This window comes from Siniperca chuatsi, linkage group LG11, assembly GCF_020085105.1.
Source record: "Siniperca chuatsi isolate FFG_IHB_CAS linkage group LG11, ASM2008510v1, whole genome shotgun sequence".
In the NCBI taxonomy this organism is placed as follows: Eukaryota; Metazoa; Chordata; class Actinopteri; order Centrarchiformes; family Sinipercidae; genus Siniperca; species Siniperca chuatsi.
In genome coordinates this window covers 18,112,820-18,127,557 of record NC_058052.1, presented here as the reverse complement: position 1 = coordinate 18,127,557, position 14,738 = coordinate 18,112,820, and the positions used below count along the sequence as shown (strand labels likewise).

Sequence of the window (14,738 nt, the reverse complement as noted above, 5' to 3'; positions counted from 1 at the left end):
GAGGGAGTGAGGAAGAGAAGGTTTTGACTCACCAGTATAGACAAATCTCCCAGGGGCACCTTTGCAGAACTGCTTGGACTTGTAGGACAGCGTGACTTCCACAACACCGGGGATGTGCCGAGGTGGAGTCTGGACTCGGATGGCGTGGGGAGTTATCAGCTGGATTACAGAGGAAAAGAAAATAAATAATGAGCCCTCTGCACTAGTAGTTAACACTACTGGCTAGAAAGTTTGTTTTGAGTAGCATAGATTTTTCTAAATAAAAGAATTTCTAATACTTAAACTGAATTTTAGTCAAATCTATATACAAGATCATACCTCACTCCATACAAGCATGGTGCCGAACACGACTTGTAGGCCATCAAAGAAGTTGTCCCCTATGATGATGACAGTGGCTCCTCCAGTGGTCCATCCCTCACTAGGGCTGATAGCCTTGATGCACGGGGTGGCTGCTTATCCAAGACAAAGAGAAGAGCAAATTCAGCACCTAAGCTTCAACACTCAGGCCCATGTCTCTTTCCACAAAGACACATTACTGCATCACCTCCACGTTCAGCCCTCCATGTCTCTCTCACAAAGACATATCATGGAAATTGCCCCTGGAAAAAAATGATGGATTTGTCCTTTAAGGCATGAGAATCAAAATCATTTATCAGCTCGCTGGAGTGGTGTAGTTAAGCAGACCCTTCAAATGGTCCACTTCACAAAGGCTAAACGCCAGGCTCGCCAGGAAAATGATTTGATGGAGCAAATTATGTGTCAGGGCAAATGTAGCTATCAGAATTGATTAAGCATGCACCCGCATGTACAGTAAAATTTCAAAGTTGAACACATCTTAAATGAGTCAAGAATACAGGCTGTTAAAGTGGAAATGACAAGCTAAAGCTTTGCTGGTTCATGTTATTTCATTACCTTTGTTCTGCATATGCAGTACAATGCAGGCACACTGAGTGGAGTTTCAGGTTTCATAACGTGAAATGCACTCATGAATTATTCAGATTGAGTTTTTTTTCTTTCTTTTTGTGATCGATTCAATCCATTTCATATTGTTTATTACAATGCTTTTCATCTGGCATGACTTCTGCTATGTAGCTCTGCCATTCATCAACAGTCTGGGTTGTTATTATAATCTAATTTGAGTGATCTGGTGCCTCACATTCACTGTCATTTGATGCATTACCTTAATATGGTGTTCAGCACAACACCGTGTTTACAACAGAAATAGCATGACAGCAAGCCATATAATAGCAATATCAAATTTAATCTGTTTCCATCAATATCTTTTAATACACTATGAATTGTGCATGTTTTCCTACTCCTCAAAATGTGAGCAACTATTTCGGCAAGTTCCTTTTTTCTTTACAAGCTTGTTCTAAACCTCTATTATCCTTTCCATCCAGTAAGTAAATCACAGTCGGCCATTGTTGTATGGATCACCTCAGACAAGACATCTCCCTTTGTTTGCCTTGCTGTTGGGTCTGTTCAGGTCATGTTTGCTCTCTCTCCCTGCCCATAAAGTGCACACACACACATTGGTACTACAGGGAATCTGACTTTAACAGGCGCTGTTGACTTCATGCTAATCACCTCGTACAGATTTTCATTTGTGAGGCCTGGAGGAGTGACATTTGCTTTCCTTAATTGCGAAGCGGAGCGTCTGAAAGAGGACCAACCCTCTATGGGCATGCTGGGCCCCCTCTAAGGGCCTGACCTTCATCAGTGCGGACGATTACAGCAAATAATTCACCCTTCAAAATTACTGTAAACAAATTGACTTTGGGGATGAGAGAGAGGGGGGCAGGAAAGAGGAGGAGGCAAGAAGAGGGCCTGATGGTGACGGTGACTGTTGGGGGGCAGCTGCAGCCTGAAACCTACGACAGGCATACACAATCACGCACACGCACACGCACACACACACAAACACAGACACACCATCTCGGAAATCCCAGTGCCCCCTCCCATACACAGAAGGACCCATGGAGAGGCAGCGACTGAGGCCCTAAGCCGTCCACCCTTCTGCCTAAAAATTTGCATATGTCTCAATGCACAGACAGAGAGGGGAGCATGTGCTGAATGGGGACCGTGGCGAAGTGGATTACACAGTCAGCGCAGGCGATCTGATGACAGACACGCACAATGCCCCCTCAGCAGATGATAGGCATCATGAGGAGTGGACGGATGAGGATGCAAAGAGCCAGCCTGCCGCTCTGAGTGTTGCATCACTAAGTCTTTGCAAACTTTAGGCCTAGAGGAAATTCACTCAATTTGAATTCATATGTCATGGCTTTTTTTGGGGGTAGAAAAATACCCTCTTCATTTTGTTCCAAGATTCACTTCGCTGCGAAATGACCCCAGGCAACCGATCTGTGATCCATCCTAATCTTTTCCTCTCTGGTTACGGTTAGCCGTAGAGGACGTCAAAACTGATCCGAGATCTGAGCAGAGGAGGTCCCAGCTCTAGTATTGTGACACTCAAACAGGTCTGATGTGGCCCTGCGAAGCCGTCCTTTGTTCTGCCTGCTGAAATGTGTTGTAATTGTGCTGTGGGATGTCCAGATGGTCGGTTGATAGTGCAGCTGATGGGATTATACCTTTTACCTCTCCCTGGGCCATCTGTTCCCTTTGACTCTCTCTCTCTCACTCTTTCTCTCTCTCCCTCTGCCTCTCTCTCTCATAGTCTCTCCTTCTCTTTCTCCTTTCCTCCTCTCCTTTTACCCCCTTCCTTCTTTTCTCCCTCTCTTTCTTCCTCTTAGGCCCAGCAGTCTGGATTCACTTGTCTTTATTGCATAAACCCTAACAGCATTACAGCCACTTGGCATGCAAATGAGGCAGGCGCTGCAGGCTCTATGCTGAGTCTCCTATATTGTCTGGGGCTCTATAATGGTGGAACTGAGCTAAGGAACGTGTGTGTGTGAGTGAGAAAAAGAGAGAGACAGAGTCTGTGTGTGTCGGTGCTGTGCTGTTCATGTGTGTCTGTATGTGTGGGGGGCGATGCTGTGTGAGAAAGACTCGGCTATTTGTGAGCATGTTTATGCACCTTTGAGCCTGAATCTATACATGTTTGAGTGACAGGCAGCCACAAAGCACATTCGTGTCTGAATGCATAATATGCTTGTTGTGTGACAGTACACACAAGTGAACAAAAATGTCACATGGTGAGATTTAGTCTGTCATCCACAGGCTATCCCGTCTCTGCGCCAACAGGGGGCAGCACCTCTTGATCATTGCGAGGCAGTCGCTACAAGTGCAGTGTGAGCTGAGAGGAAGGATGCTTCCCTGTTTCAGCCACACAGTCAGTCAGCCAGCCACATATCTGAAGCTTCTCGCCCAGTGAACTCATGAGGAAGAATGTGTTGCTAATTTAAAGCACGCTGCCTGTCTGCCTGCTAGTTGTCAGAGCACTATGGAGGACATGGCTGGAATTACATTTTATGACCAGGGTCTCCTTTTCTCACGTGTCACATCTCTGTTTGTTAAAGGGGACTCAAACAAAGCTAGTGATCGTTGTTGATGCATGTTAAATTAGTTTGTTATGGAGCTGAGCCTGGGAGGGAGAAAAAAATAAATAGATCTCAACTTGTGAGAGCACACGCAGTTAAGCAGAGGGAAGGTGTATTAAAGTTATTAGACAAAGACATGTTCAACTGGGCGGTTGACAATAGCTTCTTTTCTTGCTTTACGGGGCGTCACTCTGCTGCTTTGAAGAGTGTGGTGAAGAGAGGAAGAAAAGGATGGGTTGGGGTAACCTGTAAAGAACACAAGCGCGCACACACACACACACACACATAGACACACACACACAACACATGGGGTCCCATGGGAGCGGGGGAACATGGAGGCAAGGGCTCAACCTCTTTAATTGCTCCCCTCATTAAGAAACTGGTTGCTAGGCGATCCACACCTATCGTGTCATAAACGTGAAACACACAAACAGAACGTCAGCGAACATAATGACTTTGGTGCTCCGGGCAGGACTTTAATTATTTGATTTTGTTCTCCAGTAGAGGAGTCATTAATAAAGACAAAAACAAATAGATTAGCTTTTTCCCCCACTAGGACTGGAGAGCAGTGAGATATATTAATTGTCTAGTCTTTTTTTTTATTAGTCGTTGTTGTATTAAACATTACATTTGCTTTTGGTGATAGAACCATTAATGCCCATTAATGTGTAGAGAAGGTTGTTTTAGTCAGTGGTGTATATAAACTGTTTGCCCAGCTATAATTGGCTCTTGAAATCTGAAGATAAGCAATTTGCACAATTGGCCCAAGTCACTTCCCTCCTTTTTTTCTTACAATCTTTCAGCTGTGTGTGCTCCCATCTGCGAGTGGAGGCCATGAGGGTCATAAGGTTATGTTTAGTGCATTTTACTTTTTGGATTTCCCATGGTTTGGTGGTCCTTCTTTTCTCTCTTTTGGTTGAGCAGGCAATCAGTCTATCACATGGAATCAGTTGGAAGAAAAACAGTAAGTTCTGTTTTTCTCATAGGCCACCGCCACCCCACCCCCACCCCCACCCCACACACACACATGCACACACACCATCAACCCACCCTTCCCTCTCTCCCCTCCTTTCTCTCTTTCTCCTTCCTCCCCTGTTTCAGCTCTCTCACAGCTAAATCTGCAGAACCCAATGACAGGAAATTGACCTCACAGCCAAATTCTTAAGCAATTTGATCATGTTTCACATAGGCTTTTAGGACAAATGTAGGTGCATTAGGAGACTGGAAGTAGCATAACATTTTAAAATCATGAATTAGACTGAGTGTTATCATCCTCATTATTGATGTGGAAATGATAAATACACTAAGTAATGCATACTATTTCCAGTCAAGGCACAACAACAGGTATGAGGGAGGCAAAAAAGCACAAAAATGAAAGTGATGGGGGAACAAAAGGTTCTAAGGAACTAGAAGCAACAAGGTGTGTGATTTGTAAAATGGGAGGATGTGAGAAAAAAGGAGCGTAGCAAATAATAAGATGTAAAAAATGTGCCTACCATTCTCCAGATAAGGAGGCGTACCTTCTGAAGGGTCGAGTCTGCGAGCCCTTCGCCCATGCTTGGAATTGTTGTGTACGAACATGTTGTCAGAGACAGCCAAGACATGGCCGTCCACATTGACGGTCGTCGATACGACAACCTGCAAGAGGAGTAAAGGTGAAAAGGGTAATATAGCATGCTGTAAGATGATAAGAAATATAGTTACATACATTCTTACTAATGTTCTCAGGGTACAGAGTATACATACAGGCTTTTTAAATTATGTTGTGTCCAGGTACATGCTTGTGTGCTATTGATAACTATTGTCAAACCTCTTGAAGTGGTTGTTCTCTTTGGATATATTGCATTACAGTTACCCTGCTTCTCAGCCATTTTGTTTTTGCTTTTTAGTGTCTTGCATTTGTGTACAGCTAATTGACTTTTCAATCACTAAAATACCATTTCCGTTTACCCACTCTACCAACTGTCATCATAGCCGAAGCTCAGAATTATTGATCAGCTTGTCCATCTATTTGAGGACGGAAGGCCTCCCTTTTAAAATATTACTGGAGTCATTAGCAACTGAACTGTACTCCATCCCATCACTTGACAAACATTTTACTAGGATCAGATTCCAAGCCACACTCCATATTTCATAATGCTTATTTTTGTTGTTTTTTGGCTACCACATCTCCAAACAGTGAGCCGCATGTGAATGGCCAAAGTGTTTCTGAGCCGGAAACAGAGAGCCCCTCTCAGGTTTGCTTCGCCGGTGAGTGACCTCAGTGTAGCAGTGGAATTTAGGGGGGGCGCTTTTTTTGGTTGGTTTGGGAAGGGTGGAGGTGTAGGGGGAGGAGGGGAAGTGAAAGAGCTCCATTCTTGTGAGCAGGTTCAGAGCTGGGCCAAGCTGAGGATGATGGATTGGGCCCTCTCTGGCCTCCAGCTGGTTTTTGGGGGTAATAAGTGGAGTGGAAGGCATGCAGAATACACAACTTTGGCCAGAGAAACACCTATGGTGGAGCATCTGGGAAATCTATTCAGGGGAAAATGGCATACTAACTGTTGGACTGAAGACAAGGAATGATCATCAGCAAAAATAATCCAAAATCATGTTGTGAGAGGTGAAAGCCCTTGGTGGCTGTCATGCATCAGTCCACATTCACCCTGAGGGAAGATTTGAGGAGGCAGGGGAGGTCTGATGGTGGTGACATCAGGAGGGGACACCCTGTCTTGTCTGTTTCATGTCTGGGCTTCCTCCTGGAGGATGCTGGCTTGTGTGTTTATCACAGAACAGTGCTGTCAGTGACGGATGCCCTCCTGTAGTTTGTCACCATCCTGATAGGACAAATCACACTAAACTCTCACTGTCTCACCTTGACCTAGTGGGCTGTTTGTGGTGAAAATGTCTGGGTAGAACGAATGGATGGCTGGATAAATGGATCAGCAGGGGGGTCAATAATTTCAAGGCTCAACTACCTGACACATTAGAAGCGAGAGGGTTAAAGAAGCAGTAAAAGTACTCAATGGTCATGTCCTTTTAGTGTAAATCGCAGCATTTTGTCAGTCCACTATGATGATGGTTTTCAGATGGCTTAAGATGGTTTTCATTGGCTATACAGAAAACTGCATATGTGTGAGTTTAAGTGTATGCATATGTGGGTAAGAATGAGAGAGGAATGTAGAGAAAGCAAATATATATGCTCCTAGCGTGTATGGGCATGCATCCATATGTGTGTGTGTGTCTGCATGCTTGCGCATATGTGTGTATAAGAAGGTATGCGTTTCCGCTGCCAGACAGATCCTGAGTTAACACTGTTGTTACATGTGGTTGGATCGTCCTCCCCTCTGCGCTGAGGCTCAGAAGCCTGTCAGAAACACAATTGATGGCACTCTTAAATCCTATATCCTTATTTGTGTCAGATGGTATTTCCTAATAAATATTCTGTCCAGAGCGCACAGGACATGAAATCCCTCACTCTTTGCCTGGTTTTTGCCTCCTTCAGTGCCAATAATAGAATTGTATTCATATGTGATTGTGTGTCGATGGGACTTAGTGTAGTGTGATTGTGCATTTGTACACCTGTGTGTGTGTCTGCAAAAAGAGAGACAGACATTGAGAGACAGAGACAGAAATAGACAGAGCATATGTGTGATATAGATTTCAGTCACCTGGAATCTGCGCATGTCTCGTGGATTCCCTGCATTCTTCAGACAGTTCTGATTGCACTTGAGGAAGAACTTTAGGAAGAATCTGAAAGAGAGCACAAAACAAAAGCAAAAACTATTAATTACACCTTTTAAGCTAAATTACTAAATGACAAAGTTGTGGAATATTTAAGTAAGAATTATCAAACACTCCCACGTCTAATCCATTCATCCAGTCAGTCAGAAACAAATGTGACTTTACACAAGGAAGTCGCTGTATTTATCATTCCCTCAAAATCAAGAGCATCAGTCTCTTTGTCATCTCATCCCCTCACCTGAGTTCATGGGTCTTTCCCAACACCCATCTGCCACTAACATACAGAAAGTCACTTGATATTCCACCCACCTCTTTAATCCCAGGACACCCCCTGTGCAATTAAAGTTCTCCTGTTCAATAGGGAAGCAAATGAGGCCCACCTGTGACCAGGTCTTGTTTGAAGAGCATCAGGGATAAAGGACCTAACAAGGTGAGAGCGCGCCACAAAACTTATAGTCCTGTCAGGCAATTAGGCGGACACTCCTGGGACCACCGTATGCCACACACACACAGACACACAACGCATACACACACACACCCATACACTTGTGGGTGGGTGAGGCAATTATGCCACAAATTACAACCTGGCTAATCGTCTCTGAACAAATGTCACGTCTGAGTGAGATCTGGGCTTGGTTAGTTTGTACACTGCCTTCCTCTCCTGCTTTCTCTCAGATCTTGCTGAATTTATTGGTAAAGCCTCGTATTGAGAGATGAATATCGGATGTGGCCTCACAGACATAAAATAGTTAAAAAGAGTAAGATTAACAACGAGGCCAATGAGAAAAATTGTCTCAGATGTAGCCTATTGTGTAATAAACAATGAAATTGACTTGTTGTTTTTGCAAATTCTCCCCACAGAATCATGACTGATTGTGCCTTTGCTTTCTCCGATTCATTATAAATACCATGCAGTGATATTTATTTTTCATCACATTGCACTTGCATTACTATATGCAATACTGTGGTTTCCATTGTAATACTACCTTGGCCCACAGAATCACAGCGGCTCATTGGATTACCATAGATTGCACCATAGATTGCATGGCCATTTCATTCAGCTAAATACAGTGGCTTGTGTGGCCTATGAGGACGCTTTCACAACACTTAAGACTTCTCGTTCGCCCAGTGGGATCCTGGCCAGGCCATAAATCAGAGTCTGAAATGACCCTTCTAACCCTGGCCACATTAACACATGCACTGGTCATTTAGAAGCGTTCTTCGATAGACTCCTATACCTTGTGCTTCTCTGAGGGCCCAGGAGGGAGAGGAGAGGTGAGAAAATATTTTCACTCCACATCCAAGGAGCTTTGGCTTGGACATCAATAAAAGACGTTTTAACCCATGCCAGAATGCTGATTGCCTGTCGGTGTGTGGTGAGGCCATAAAAAACCTGACTTGTCATTAGTGCATTTCGCTTGATTGTGTTCACTGTGTTTTCGGGTTGCATCTGTTGGCTGATCATCAAAATGACCATTATGTACTCTAATTCCCTGACCCTGTTTTTATTTCCCCAAAGAGTCATAATGTAGAGCAGCAGACATCTGCGGAAAGCAGACCTGAAATACGACTTTTATTTGTCTGTCGCCTCTCATACAGATTGGGTAAGGCCAGTGTGCGTGTTTGTGTGTGCGTGCGCACACATGTTCACGCGTATGTGTGTGTGTGTGTGTGAGCATGTGCATGTACATGCATCACCCGTTGGTGGACGATTTATATCTGAGCAAGAGATAGAATACATTTCCTAGGCAATGCATTGACTTCATAAAAGAAACACAATACTTTCAGAGTTAGTCTTGTCTCTTTTCTTGGATACTTTAATGCTTTTACATACTGCTTCTACTACAGCGAAACCAAAAGTTAAGAAACAATAAACACAAGAAATTGAGTGCCCACGCTATCATAAAGTAGCTCCTTTATGTTTACTGTTATGAAGGCAATTAAGCACAATTTCTCAGCTAAAAAGATAAGCTTAATTTTCATAGTCCACAGAAGTGGCAGTGCTATAGCATCCATTACATTTGAGTTGGTTAAGATTCTCCATGAGCACAGTGCAAATTGGTCCTTGGTGAAAAGGAGAGCAATTAAGACAAGGCCCCTCTCTCTCTCTTTTACTTCTTAAATATCTACAGAAGTTTGTGCTGGTGTTTTGGCACACACGGAGACAAAAGGAGGTTGTTTAATTGTTTTTTAATGGGATATCAAGTCGTCGCTGCCATTAGATGTTGGCAATGGAGGGCAAAGGGGGATAGAGAGAAAGAATGAACTGCAATTAGGTTTGATTAAAGCTATCCTTCTCAATAATCAGCTGTTCTGACAGGACAGGGGGACCCTGGTGGCCGCTGAGATGGAGGAAGGTGTTGAGTGATATTAAGGCCAATGAAGGGGATATTAACATGGCTAATTAAAGCTCTTCCAAAGCTGGGAGAGGAGGCTCTCAGTGGACCGCACTGGATGAAATAATCGGCCAAGGCAGCTATCAGTTGGAGGAGAGAGAGAAAGGGAGTGCGGGAAGGGGTGGGGTGTAGTCCATCTGAGGGAAGGGGGAGTGGAGGGATGGATAGTGGGAGGCGTAAAGGAAAACTATGAAGTGTGAAGAAAGACAAAGAGAAAGACATCGACAGGCATATAGAGAAAGACTTCCAGGGCAGCTACGGAAGCTCATTTTGACATCAACCCTCTCTGTCTGCATGCCCGAAGTCTGCCAGTATAACTAAGACCTGACATCAGCTTTTATCTTCGACAGCTAGTCATACAGGTCCACAAATCAACGTTAAAACAATCCTGCTCATGCCTTGGTCTAAGGCAATTAATACGATTCTCCTGTAGTACCTCCATGCTCACCCACTGCTGAAGCTACTAATCATGCCATAATGATTTCTCTCCCTCTGGTCAAAGGGGAAATAGATTGTCTCTTTAGTAATGCAGCAGGCTCGGCGCCTTCCACTCCCTGGCTTCACAGACCCAGTAATTGAGGAGAAAAAGGCCGACTTTGGCACTTTGACTGATTTGAGGGCTGCTAGACCCTCTTATCTTTACTCTGATCATTTTAGGCTGACACTCAAAGGAAGACCCATCGCCCTAATTCTAGCTCACCCTCTCCCATCATCAAACAGAGAGAGGGAATAGGGGGGAAAAAAGAAGAGAGAAGGGAAAAAAACAAACAGACGAGGTGAGGAAGGCCTTCTCTCATTTAAATGGCCAACTTAATTGCAGGGTTGATGTCACTCATGCATAAATGTCCATCCCTTTGATTTGAGTGAAGAGGACAAATAAGGATAATGTTGTATTATTAAGAAGGCTGCATCGACAGTGGAGGCTAGCTGTCTTGTCAATTTCATTCATTTTTTTATCCATTCATTTTCAGATTTGTATTATTTTAAGTCATTAAAAATAATATAAATATTGTAAAATGTAAAAAAAAATTAAGTTAAGTCTGAGCTATTTGAAATTATTTTCATTTGCTTGTTTTTTAAATCACATACATGAGAGTATGTTTTTTTTCTTCAATAGTACACCTTGTTCTTATTGTACAAAAGAGCTTCCTCGTATTTGTTTAGGCCGTTACACAATACACTGACAGATGGCCACAGTATCTGTAAGAGTCAGGTATTGACAACTCTAAGCTCCTGATTGGTGCCCTGGCACTAATGACTAGCATGCAGTGTCCACAGCCGGCAGCCATGACAGTGAGGTCATCCGTTGCAGGGCGGTGAGTATCGATCGCCACCCAGCTCCAGCCCATCAGGCCCCAGCTGTCTCCCAGACTCAATGGGCCCCTGTTACAGGAGCCCTGTAAGAAACGGCTCCCTACACCAGACTACAATCTGCTGACACCAGATCTCTACGCTGAGATAGTAGTACACGGGTCAATAGCGTATCGGATTTCCAAAACGCCAGGGTCTTAATGTCAAGCCTCCTGCCTTCCCTACCTACTGCTCCAGTTATTAGGCACTCCAGTGAACTGCATTCAGATCCCTGTAGTGACAAGGCGGAGCAGGTAAAACGAGAAATAGAGACACTTATAGATCTTAATCTTCCCGAACACTTATTTATGCAACTGAGTGGTCTTGGATATATTTGCCAGTTAAGTCCCTGGGAGGCCGAGCCGAGCTGCGTGGCCATTTCTGTCGTATTCTGGTTTGCCGCTGTCTTTTCTCGTCAAGCAGAGCTGTTTTTCTCGCCTTAGCTGAAGTAAACCACAGCACATTAACAATATTTGCTCTACCCCTGTACAAGCGCCGAGGGACCAGACCCACAGATCCTATCACTTCTTTATCAGGGAACAAGTGCCTCACTATCCAACCTTATTGGGTTTGGGAGATTAACCCCTTCCACTCACAGGCTCTGCCCATCTCCTCCGAGAGCAGCAAGGCAGATGTCACTGTGATTATTATTGTTCGACATCAAATATCCCAACTACATGTCTCAGAGAATTTATTGGGTATTTCCAAGGCCTTTTTTTGTTTTTTATTTCTTTATTTTTTCAGATGCTATTGTCAGTTCATTTTGTTGTTTCATATTTCATATTTTTGTTAGTGGTGTGTGTGTTGCGGGGATGTCACAAATAATTTATGTGCTTCCTCTGCACCCTGAGATGTAGCTGTGTCCCTCCATTCATCCCTCTTTACCCTCTCCTCCACCATCCCCCTTTCTCTCTAATGGGCAGAGTGGCATTGACATTATTTCACTTGAGGATCCCTCACTCTGTCAATCCCTCTTCATTTACTCCATGGCTACAGGACTCATTATGGTATCTCTTCCTCCTTCTCTCTGTCTCGTACTTTCACTCATTCTCCTCACCTCCTGTCTCGCTCACTCTCTAGCTCTCTCCTTCTCTCTCTCTCTTTCGGACACTGTTAGTTTCTTACTTAAGAGAATCGCTCGTCTTCACAAATGGTTTCACGTCAAACCTACTCGTAGCAAGCCCCCACTGATTCCCTTCAGGCTTTGGCACAGGTTTACTGTAACAGATTAGATGAAGACTCGGAGCTCCTACTAACTATCCATCACTTGCTAACAGTGGACTAAGGCTGTGTGCTTTATGCAGCTTTTAGCTCCAGCCCGCCACATACTGCATGTTTAGCCCCAAGCTTTCTCTCTGCCTCTCCCATCCCCTCACATCAAGATACCGCTGAGGCTGTGTACTGTTGCACACTGTTCTTTGTTTTACTCTGAATACGCCTTTTCTCTACCAGGACTTTGAACACAATATAATAAGACACAAAACATAAATAATTCTGCGTAGTTTTGTCTTGCGTGGCTCTTTTGTAAAACCAAATCAAACACTGGTTGCCGCTATAGAGCCAACGTCATCTACATCCAAACTGGAATTCATAAATATTATTGAATCATCAGAAGCACTATAAAAACCATGTGAAGATAATTACTGATAATGACTATGACAGTCTTAACAATGTTGGTCATGAGGTTGCTGATATTACAAAAATAATCACGTACATCAACAATGCAGTTCTCAAGAATATTTACTCTGCTCGCCAGCTGGACGGCAGAGAGGTATCTCCAGGTTCTTTTTGCACGGGAGGAGAAATATGGTGCTTTGATTACTGGTCAGCATTGGAGCTCGGGGCCTTGAGGAAATACCAGTCAGCACCTCCCTGCACTAGTGAGATGGAAGATAAGCATATGTTGGAGTAACTGGCCTGTGTGAATAGTAGTATTTAGGGTGTTGGACGTGGGGTTCTGGAAGGCCCCACAGCCGGTCTACAATGAGAGCCATACAGCGCCGTCTCTCTCCTGTGGCACCTTGGAGTGATCAGACCCAGGCAAGACGCAGAGGAACGCAGCTGTACAGGCATGGCCAGCAGGGGGGCTTTGACTGTTTACCAGCAGCCATGCTGGATCCAGTAGGACAGTGGGGGCTTATTGCCGTGTGTGTGTGTATGTGTGTGTGTATGTGTGCGTGTGTTATATATAGGTCAGTGAGTCAGTAGTTTTGCTGTCTGTCCATGCATGCTCAAATGTATGCGAGTGTATTTCTACATCATATTATTAGTAATGTATAATACATACATCTAAAGTGGCTGTCAGGACTGGTCAGTCATCATGAAACGTGAGGCAGCCACTCTGACATCGCCACCACATTAACACGTTCTCAGAAGAAAAAAAAACACCCACTGTGGACTGTCATGTAGGCAGGGGGGATAGAGACAGAGAGACAGAGAGCGGGTCGGTGCTTAAAGCTAACAGGTAACCTTTCTGTGCACCTAGGACAAAGGCAGGGGGAAAAAGAAAATGTCAAATTAAGAGAGGCCAGGCAGAGAGACGTGGCTGCCATATTTGTGTGAAAGCCCAGTGCTGTTGGCAGCAGAGATGGCTGCTTTCTGATTCATCTGGGGCCGTATGGCAAAGCTTTGTCAGTCTGTGCGAGGTATAAATAATTCAGGGTGAGAGATGGCAATTACAGGGCCCTGCACAACCAAAATGAATATTTTATAAGGACTAAAACTGCCCTGGAATGAATCACACACATGGAGTCACACACACATACACACACGCACACACATGCACACACAAGCATAAGTGAATGTGCACACACACTCACACACACACGTAAGCACACATGCACCCAAACACGCACACACAAAGGTAGCACATATGAACCCTTAGCATAGCTGTTTCAGTGTTGACAATATAACTATTCTATTATATAAAGCCCTGCATTGTGGGTTAATAATTTTTAATATGCTTGCATGTGTGATTTCTCACAATATTTGGCTATGGTTGAAGGAGCATGTTGTTCTGTTTTGTTTTTCTGTTGTGAAAAAAATCTATTTACCACCACAAACAAATATACCTGTTTAAGATTTAGGTACATTATTCAGTAGCACATATGAAATATATTCGTAGAAAATAAAAAAAATAAAAGCAAAAAGTGTTGTCAATATATAGTAAAGATCTACACAAAAAGCTGTCTCCAGAGACTCAGAGCCTTTACTTTTGACCCCGTAAATATGGTCTTTGTGTGTGAGCAAGGGGGGGGGGTAAAATGCTAATGGGAAAAGATTAAACCCAAAAGCCGCCTGGAGCATTTACCTCTAAAGGGTTTTGTCTGTCAGGTTTCCTGCAAAACTCTGTCTTTATAATTCTGAGACAAAAAATAACATTGTTCCCTAGTCCTGAGGAGCGCAGTGGCTTGGTTGAATGGCCATTGTGTGAGCCTAGCTAATGATACCTTAGCTTTTGTGAGAGGGAGGCCAGGTAGGTCTGTGACATCAGTGCCACACAAGTGCTTCTCTGTCCGGATGTTTAGGGAAGGATTTCGTCCGTGGTGGGAAAAGGGTATAGAGAATAAACAGGTCCTGTTTTTGTACCAGCATTTTGAACCCCTCTGCCTAAGACAGAAAAAATATTGCATTTAAAATAACTTATTTATTTTAAATCATTAACCATTACTTTTATCTAATTATGTGAATAAAATATATGTACATCACTTTCTGGAAGAATTGCTTCAGCAGAGAATGATGTAATTCCAGGAGTGTCTTTTTTTTCTTCCTC

The 14,738-nt window shown here is 43.8% G+C and overlaps 1 pseudogene; it reads right to left on the bottom strand.

The window, feature by feature from the left end:
- LOC122884551 overlaps positions 1-14,738 on the bottom strand; it is a 67,462-nt pseudogene that overhangs the window by 20,753 nt on the left and 31,971 nt on the right.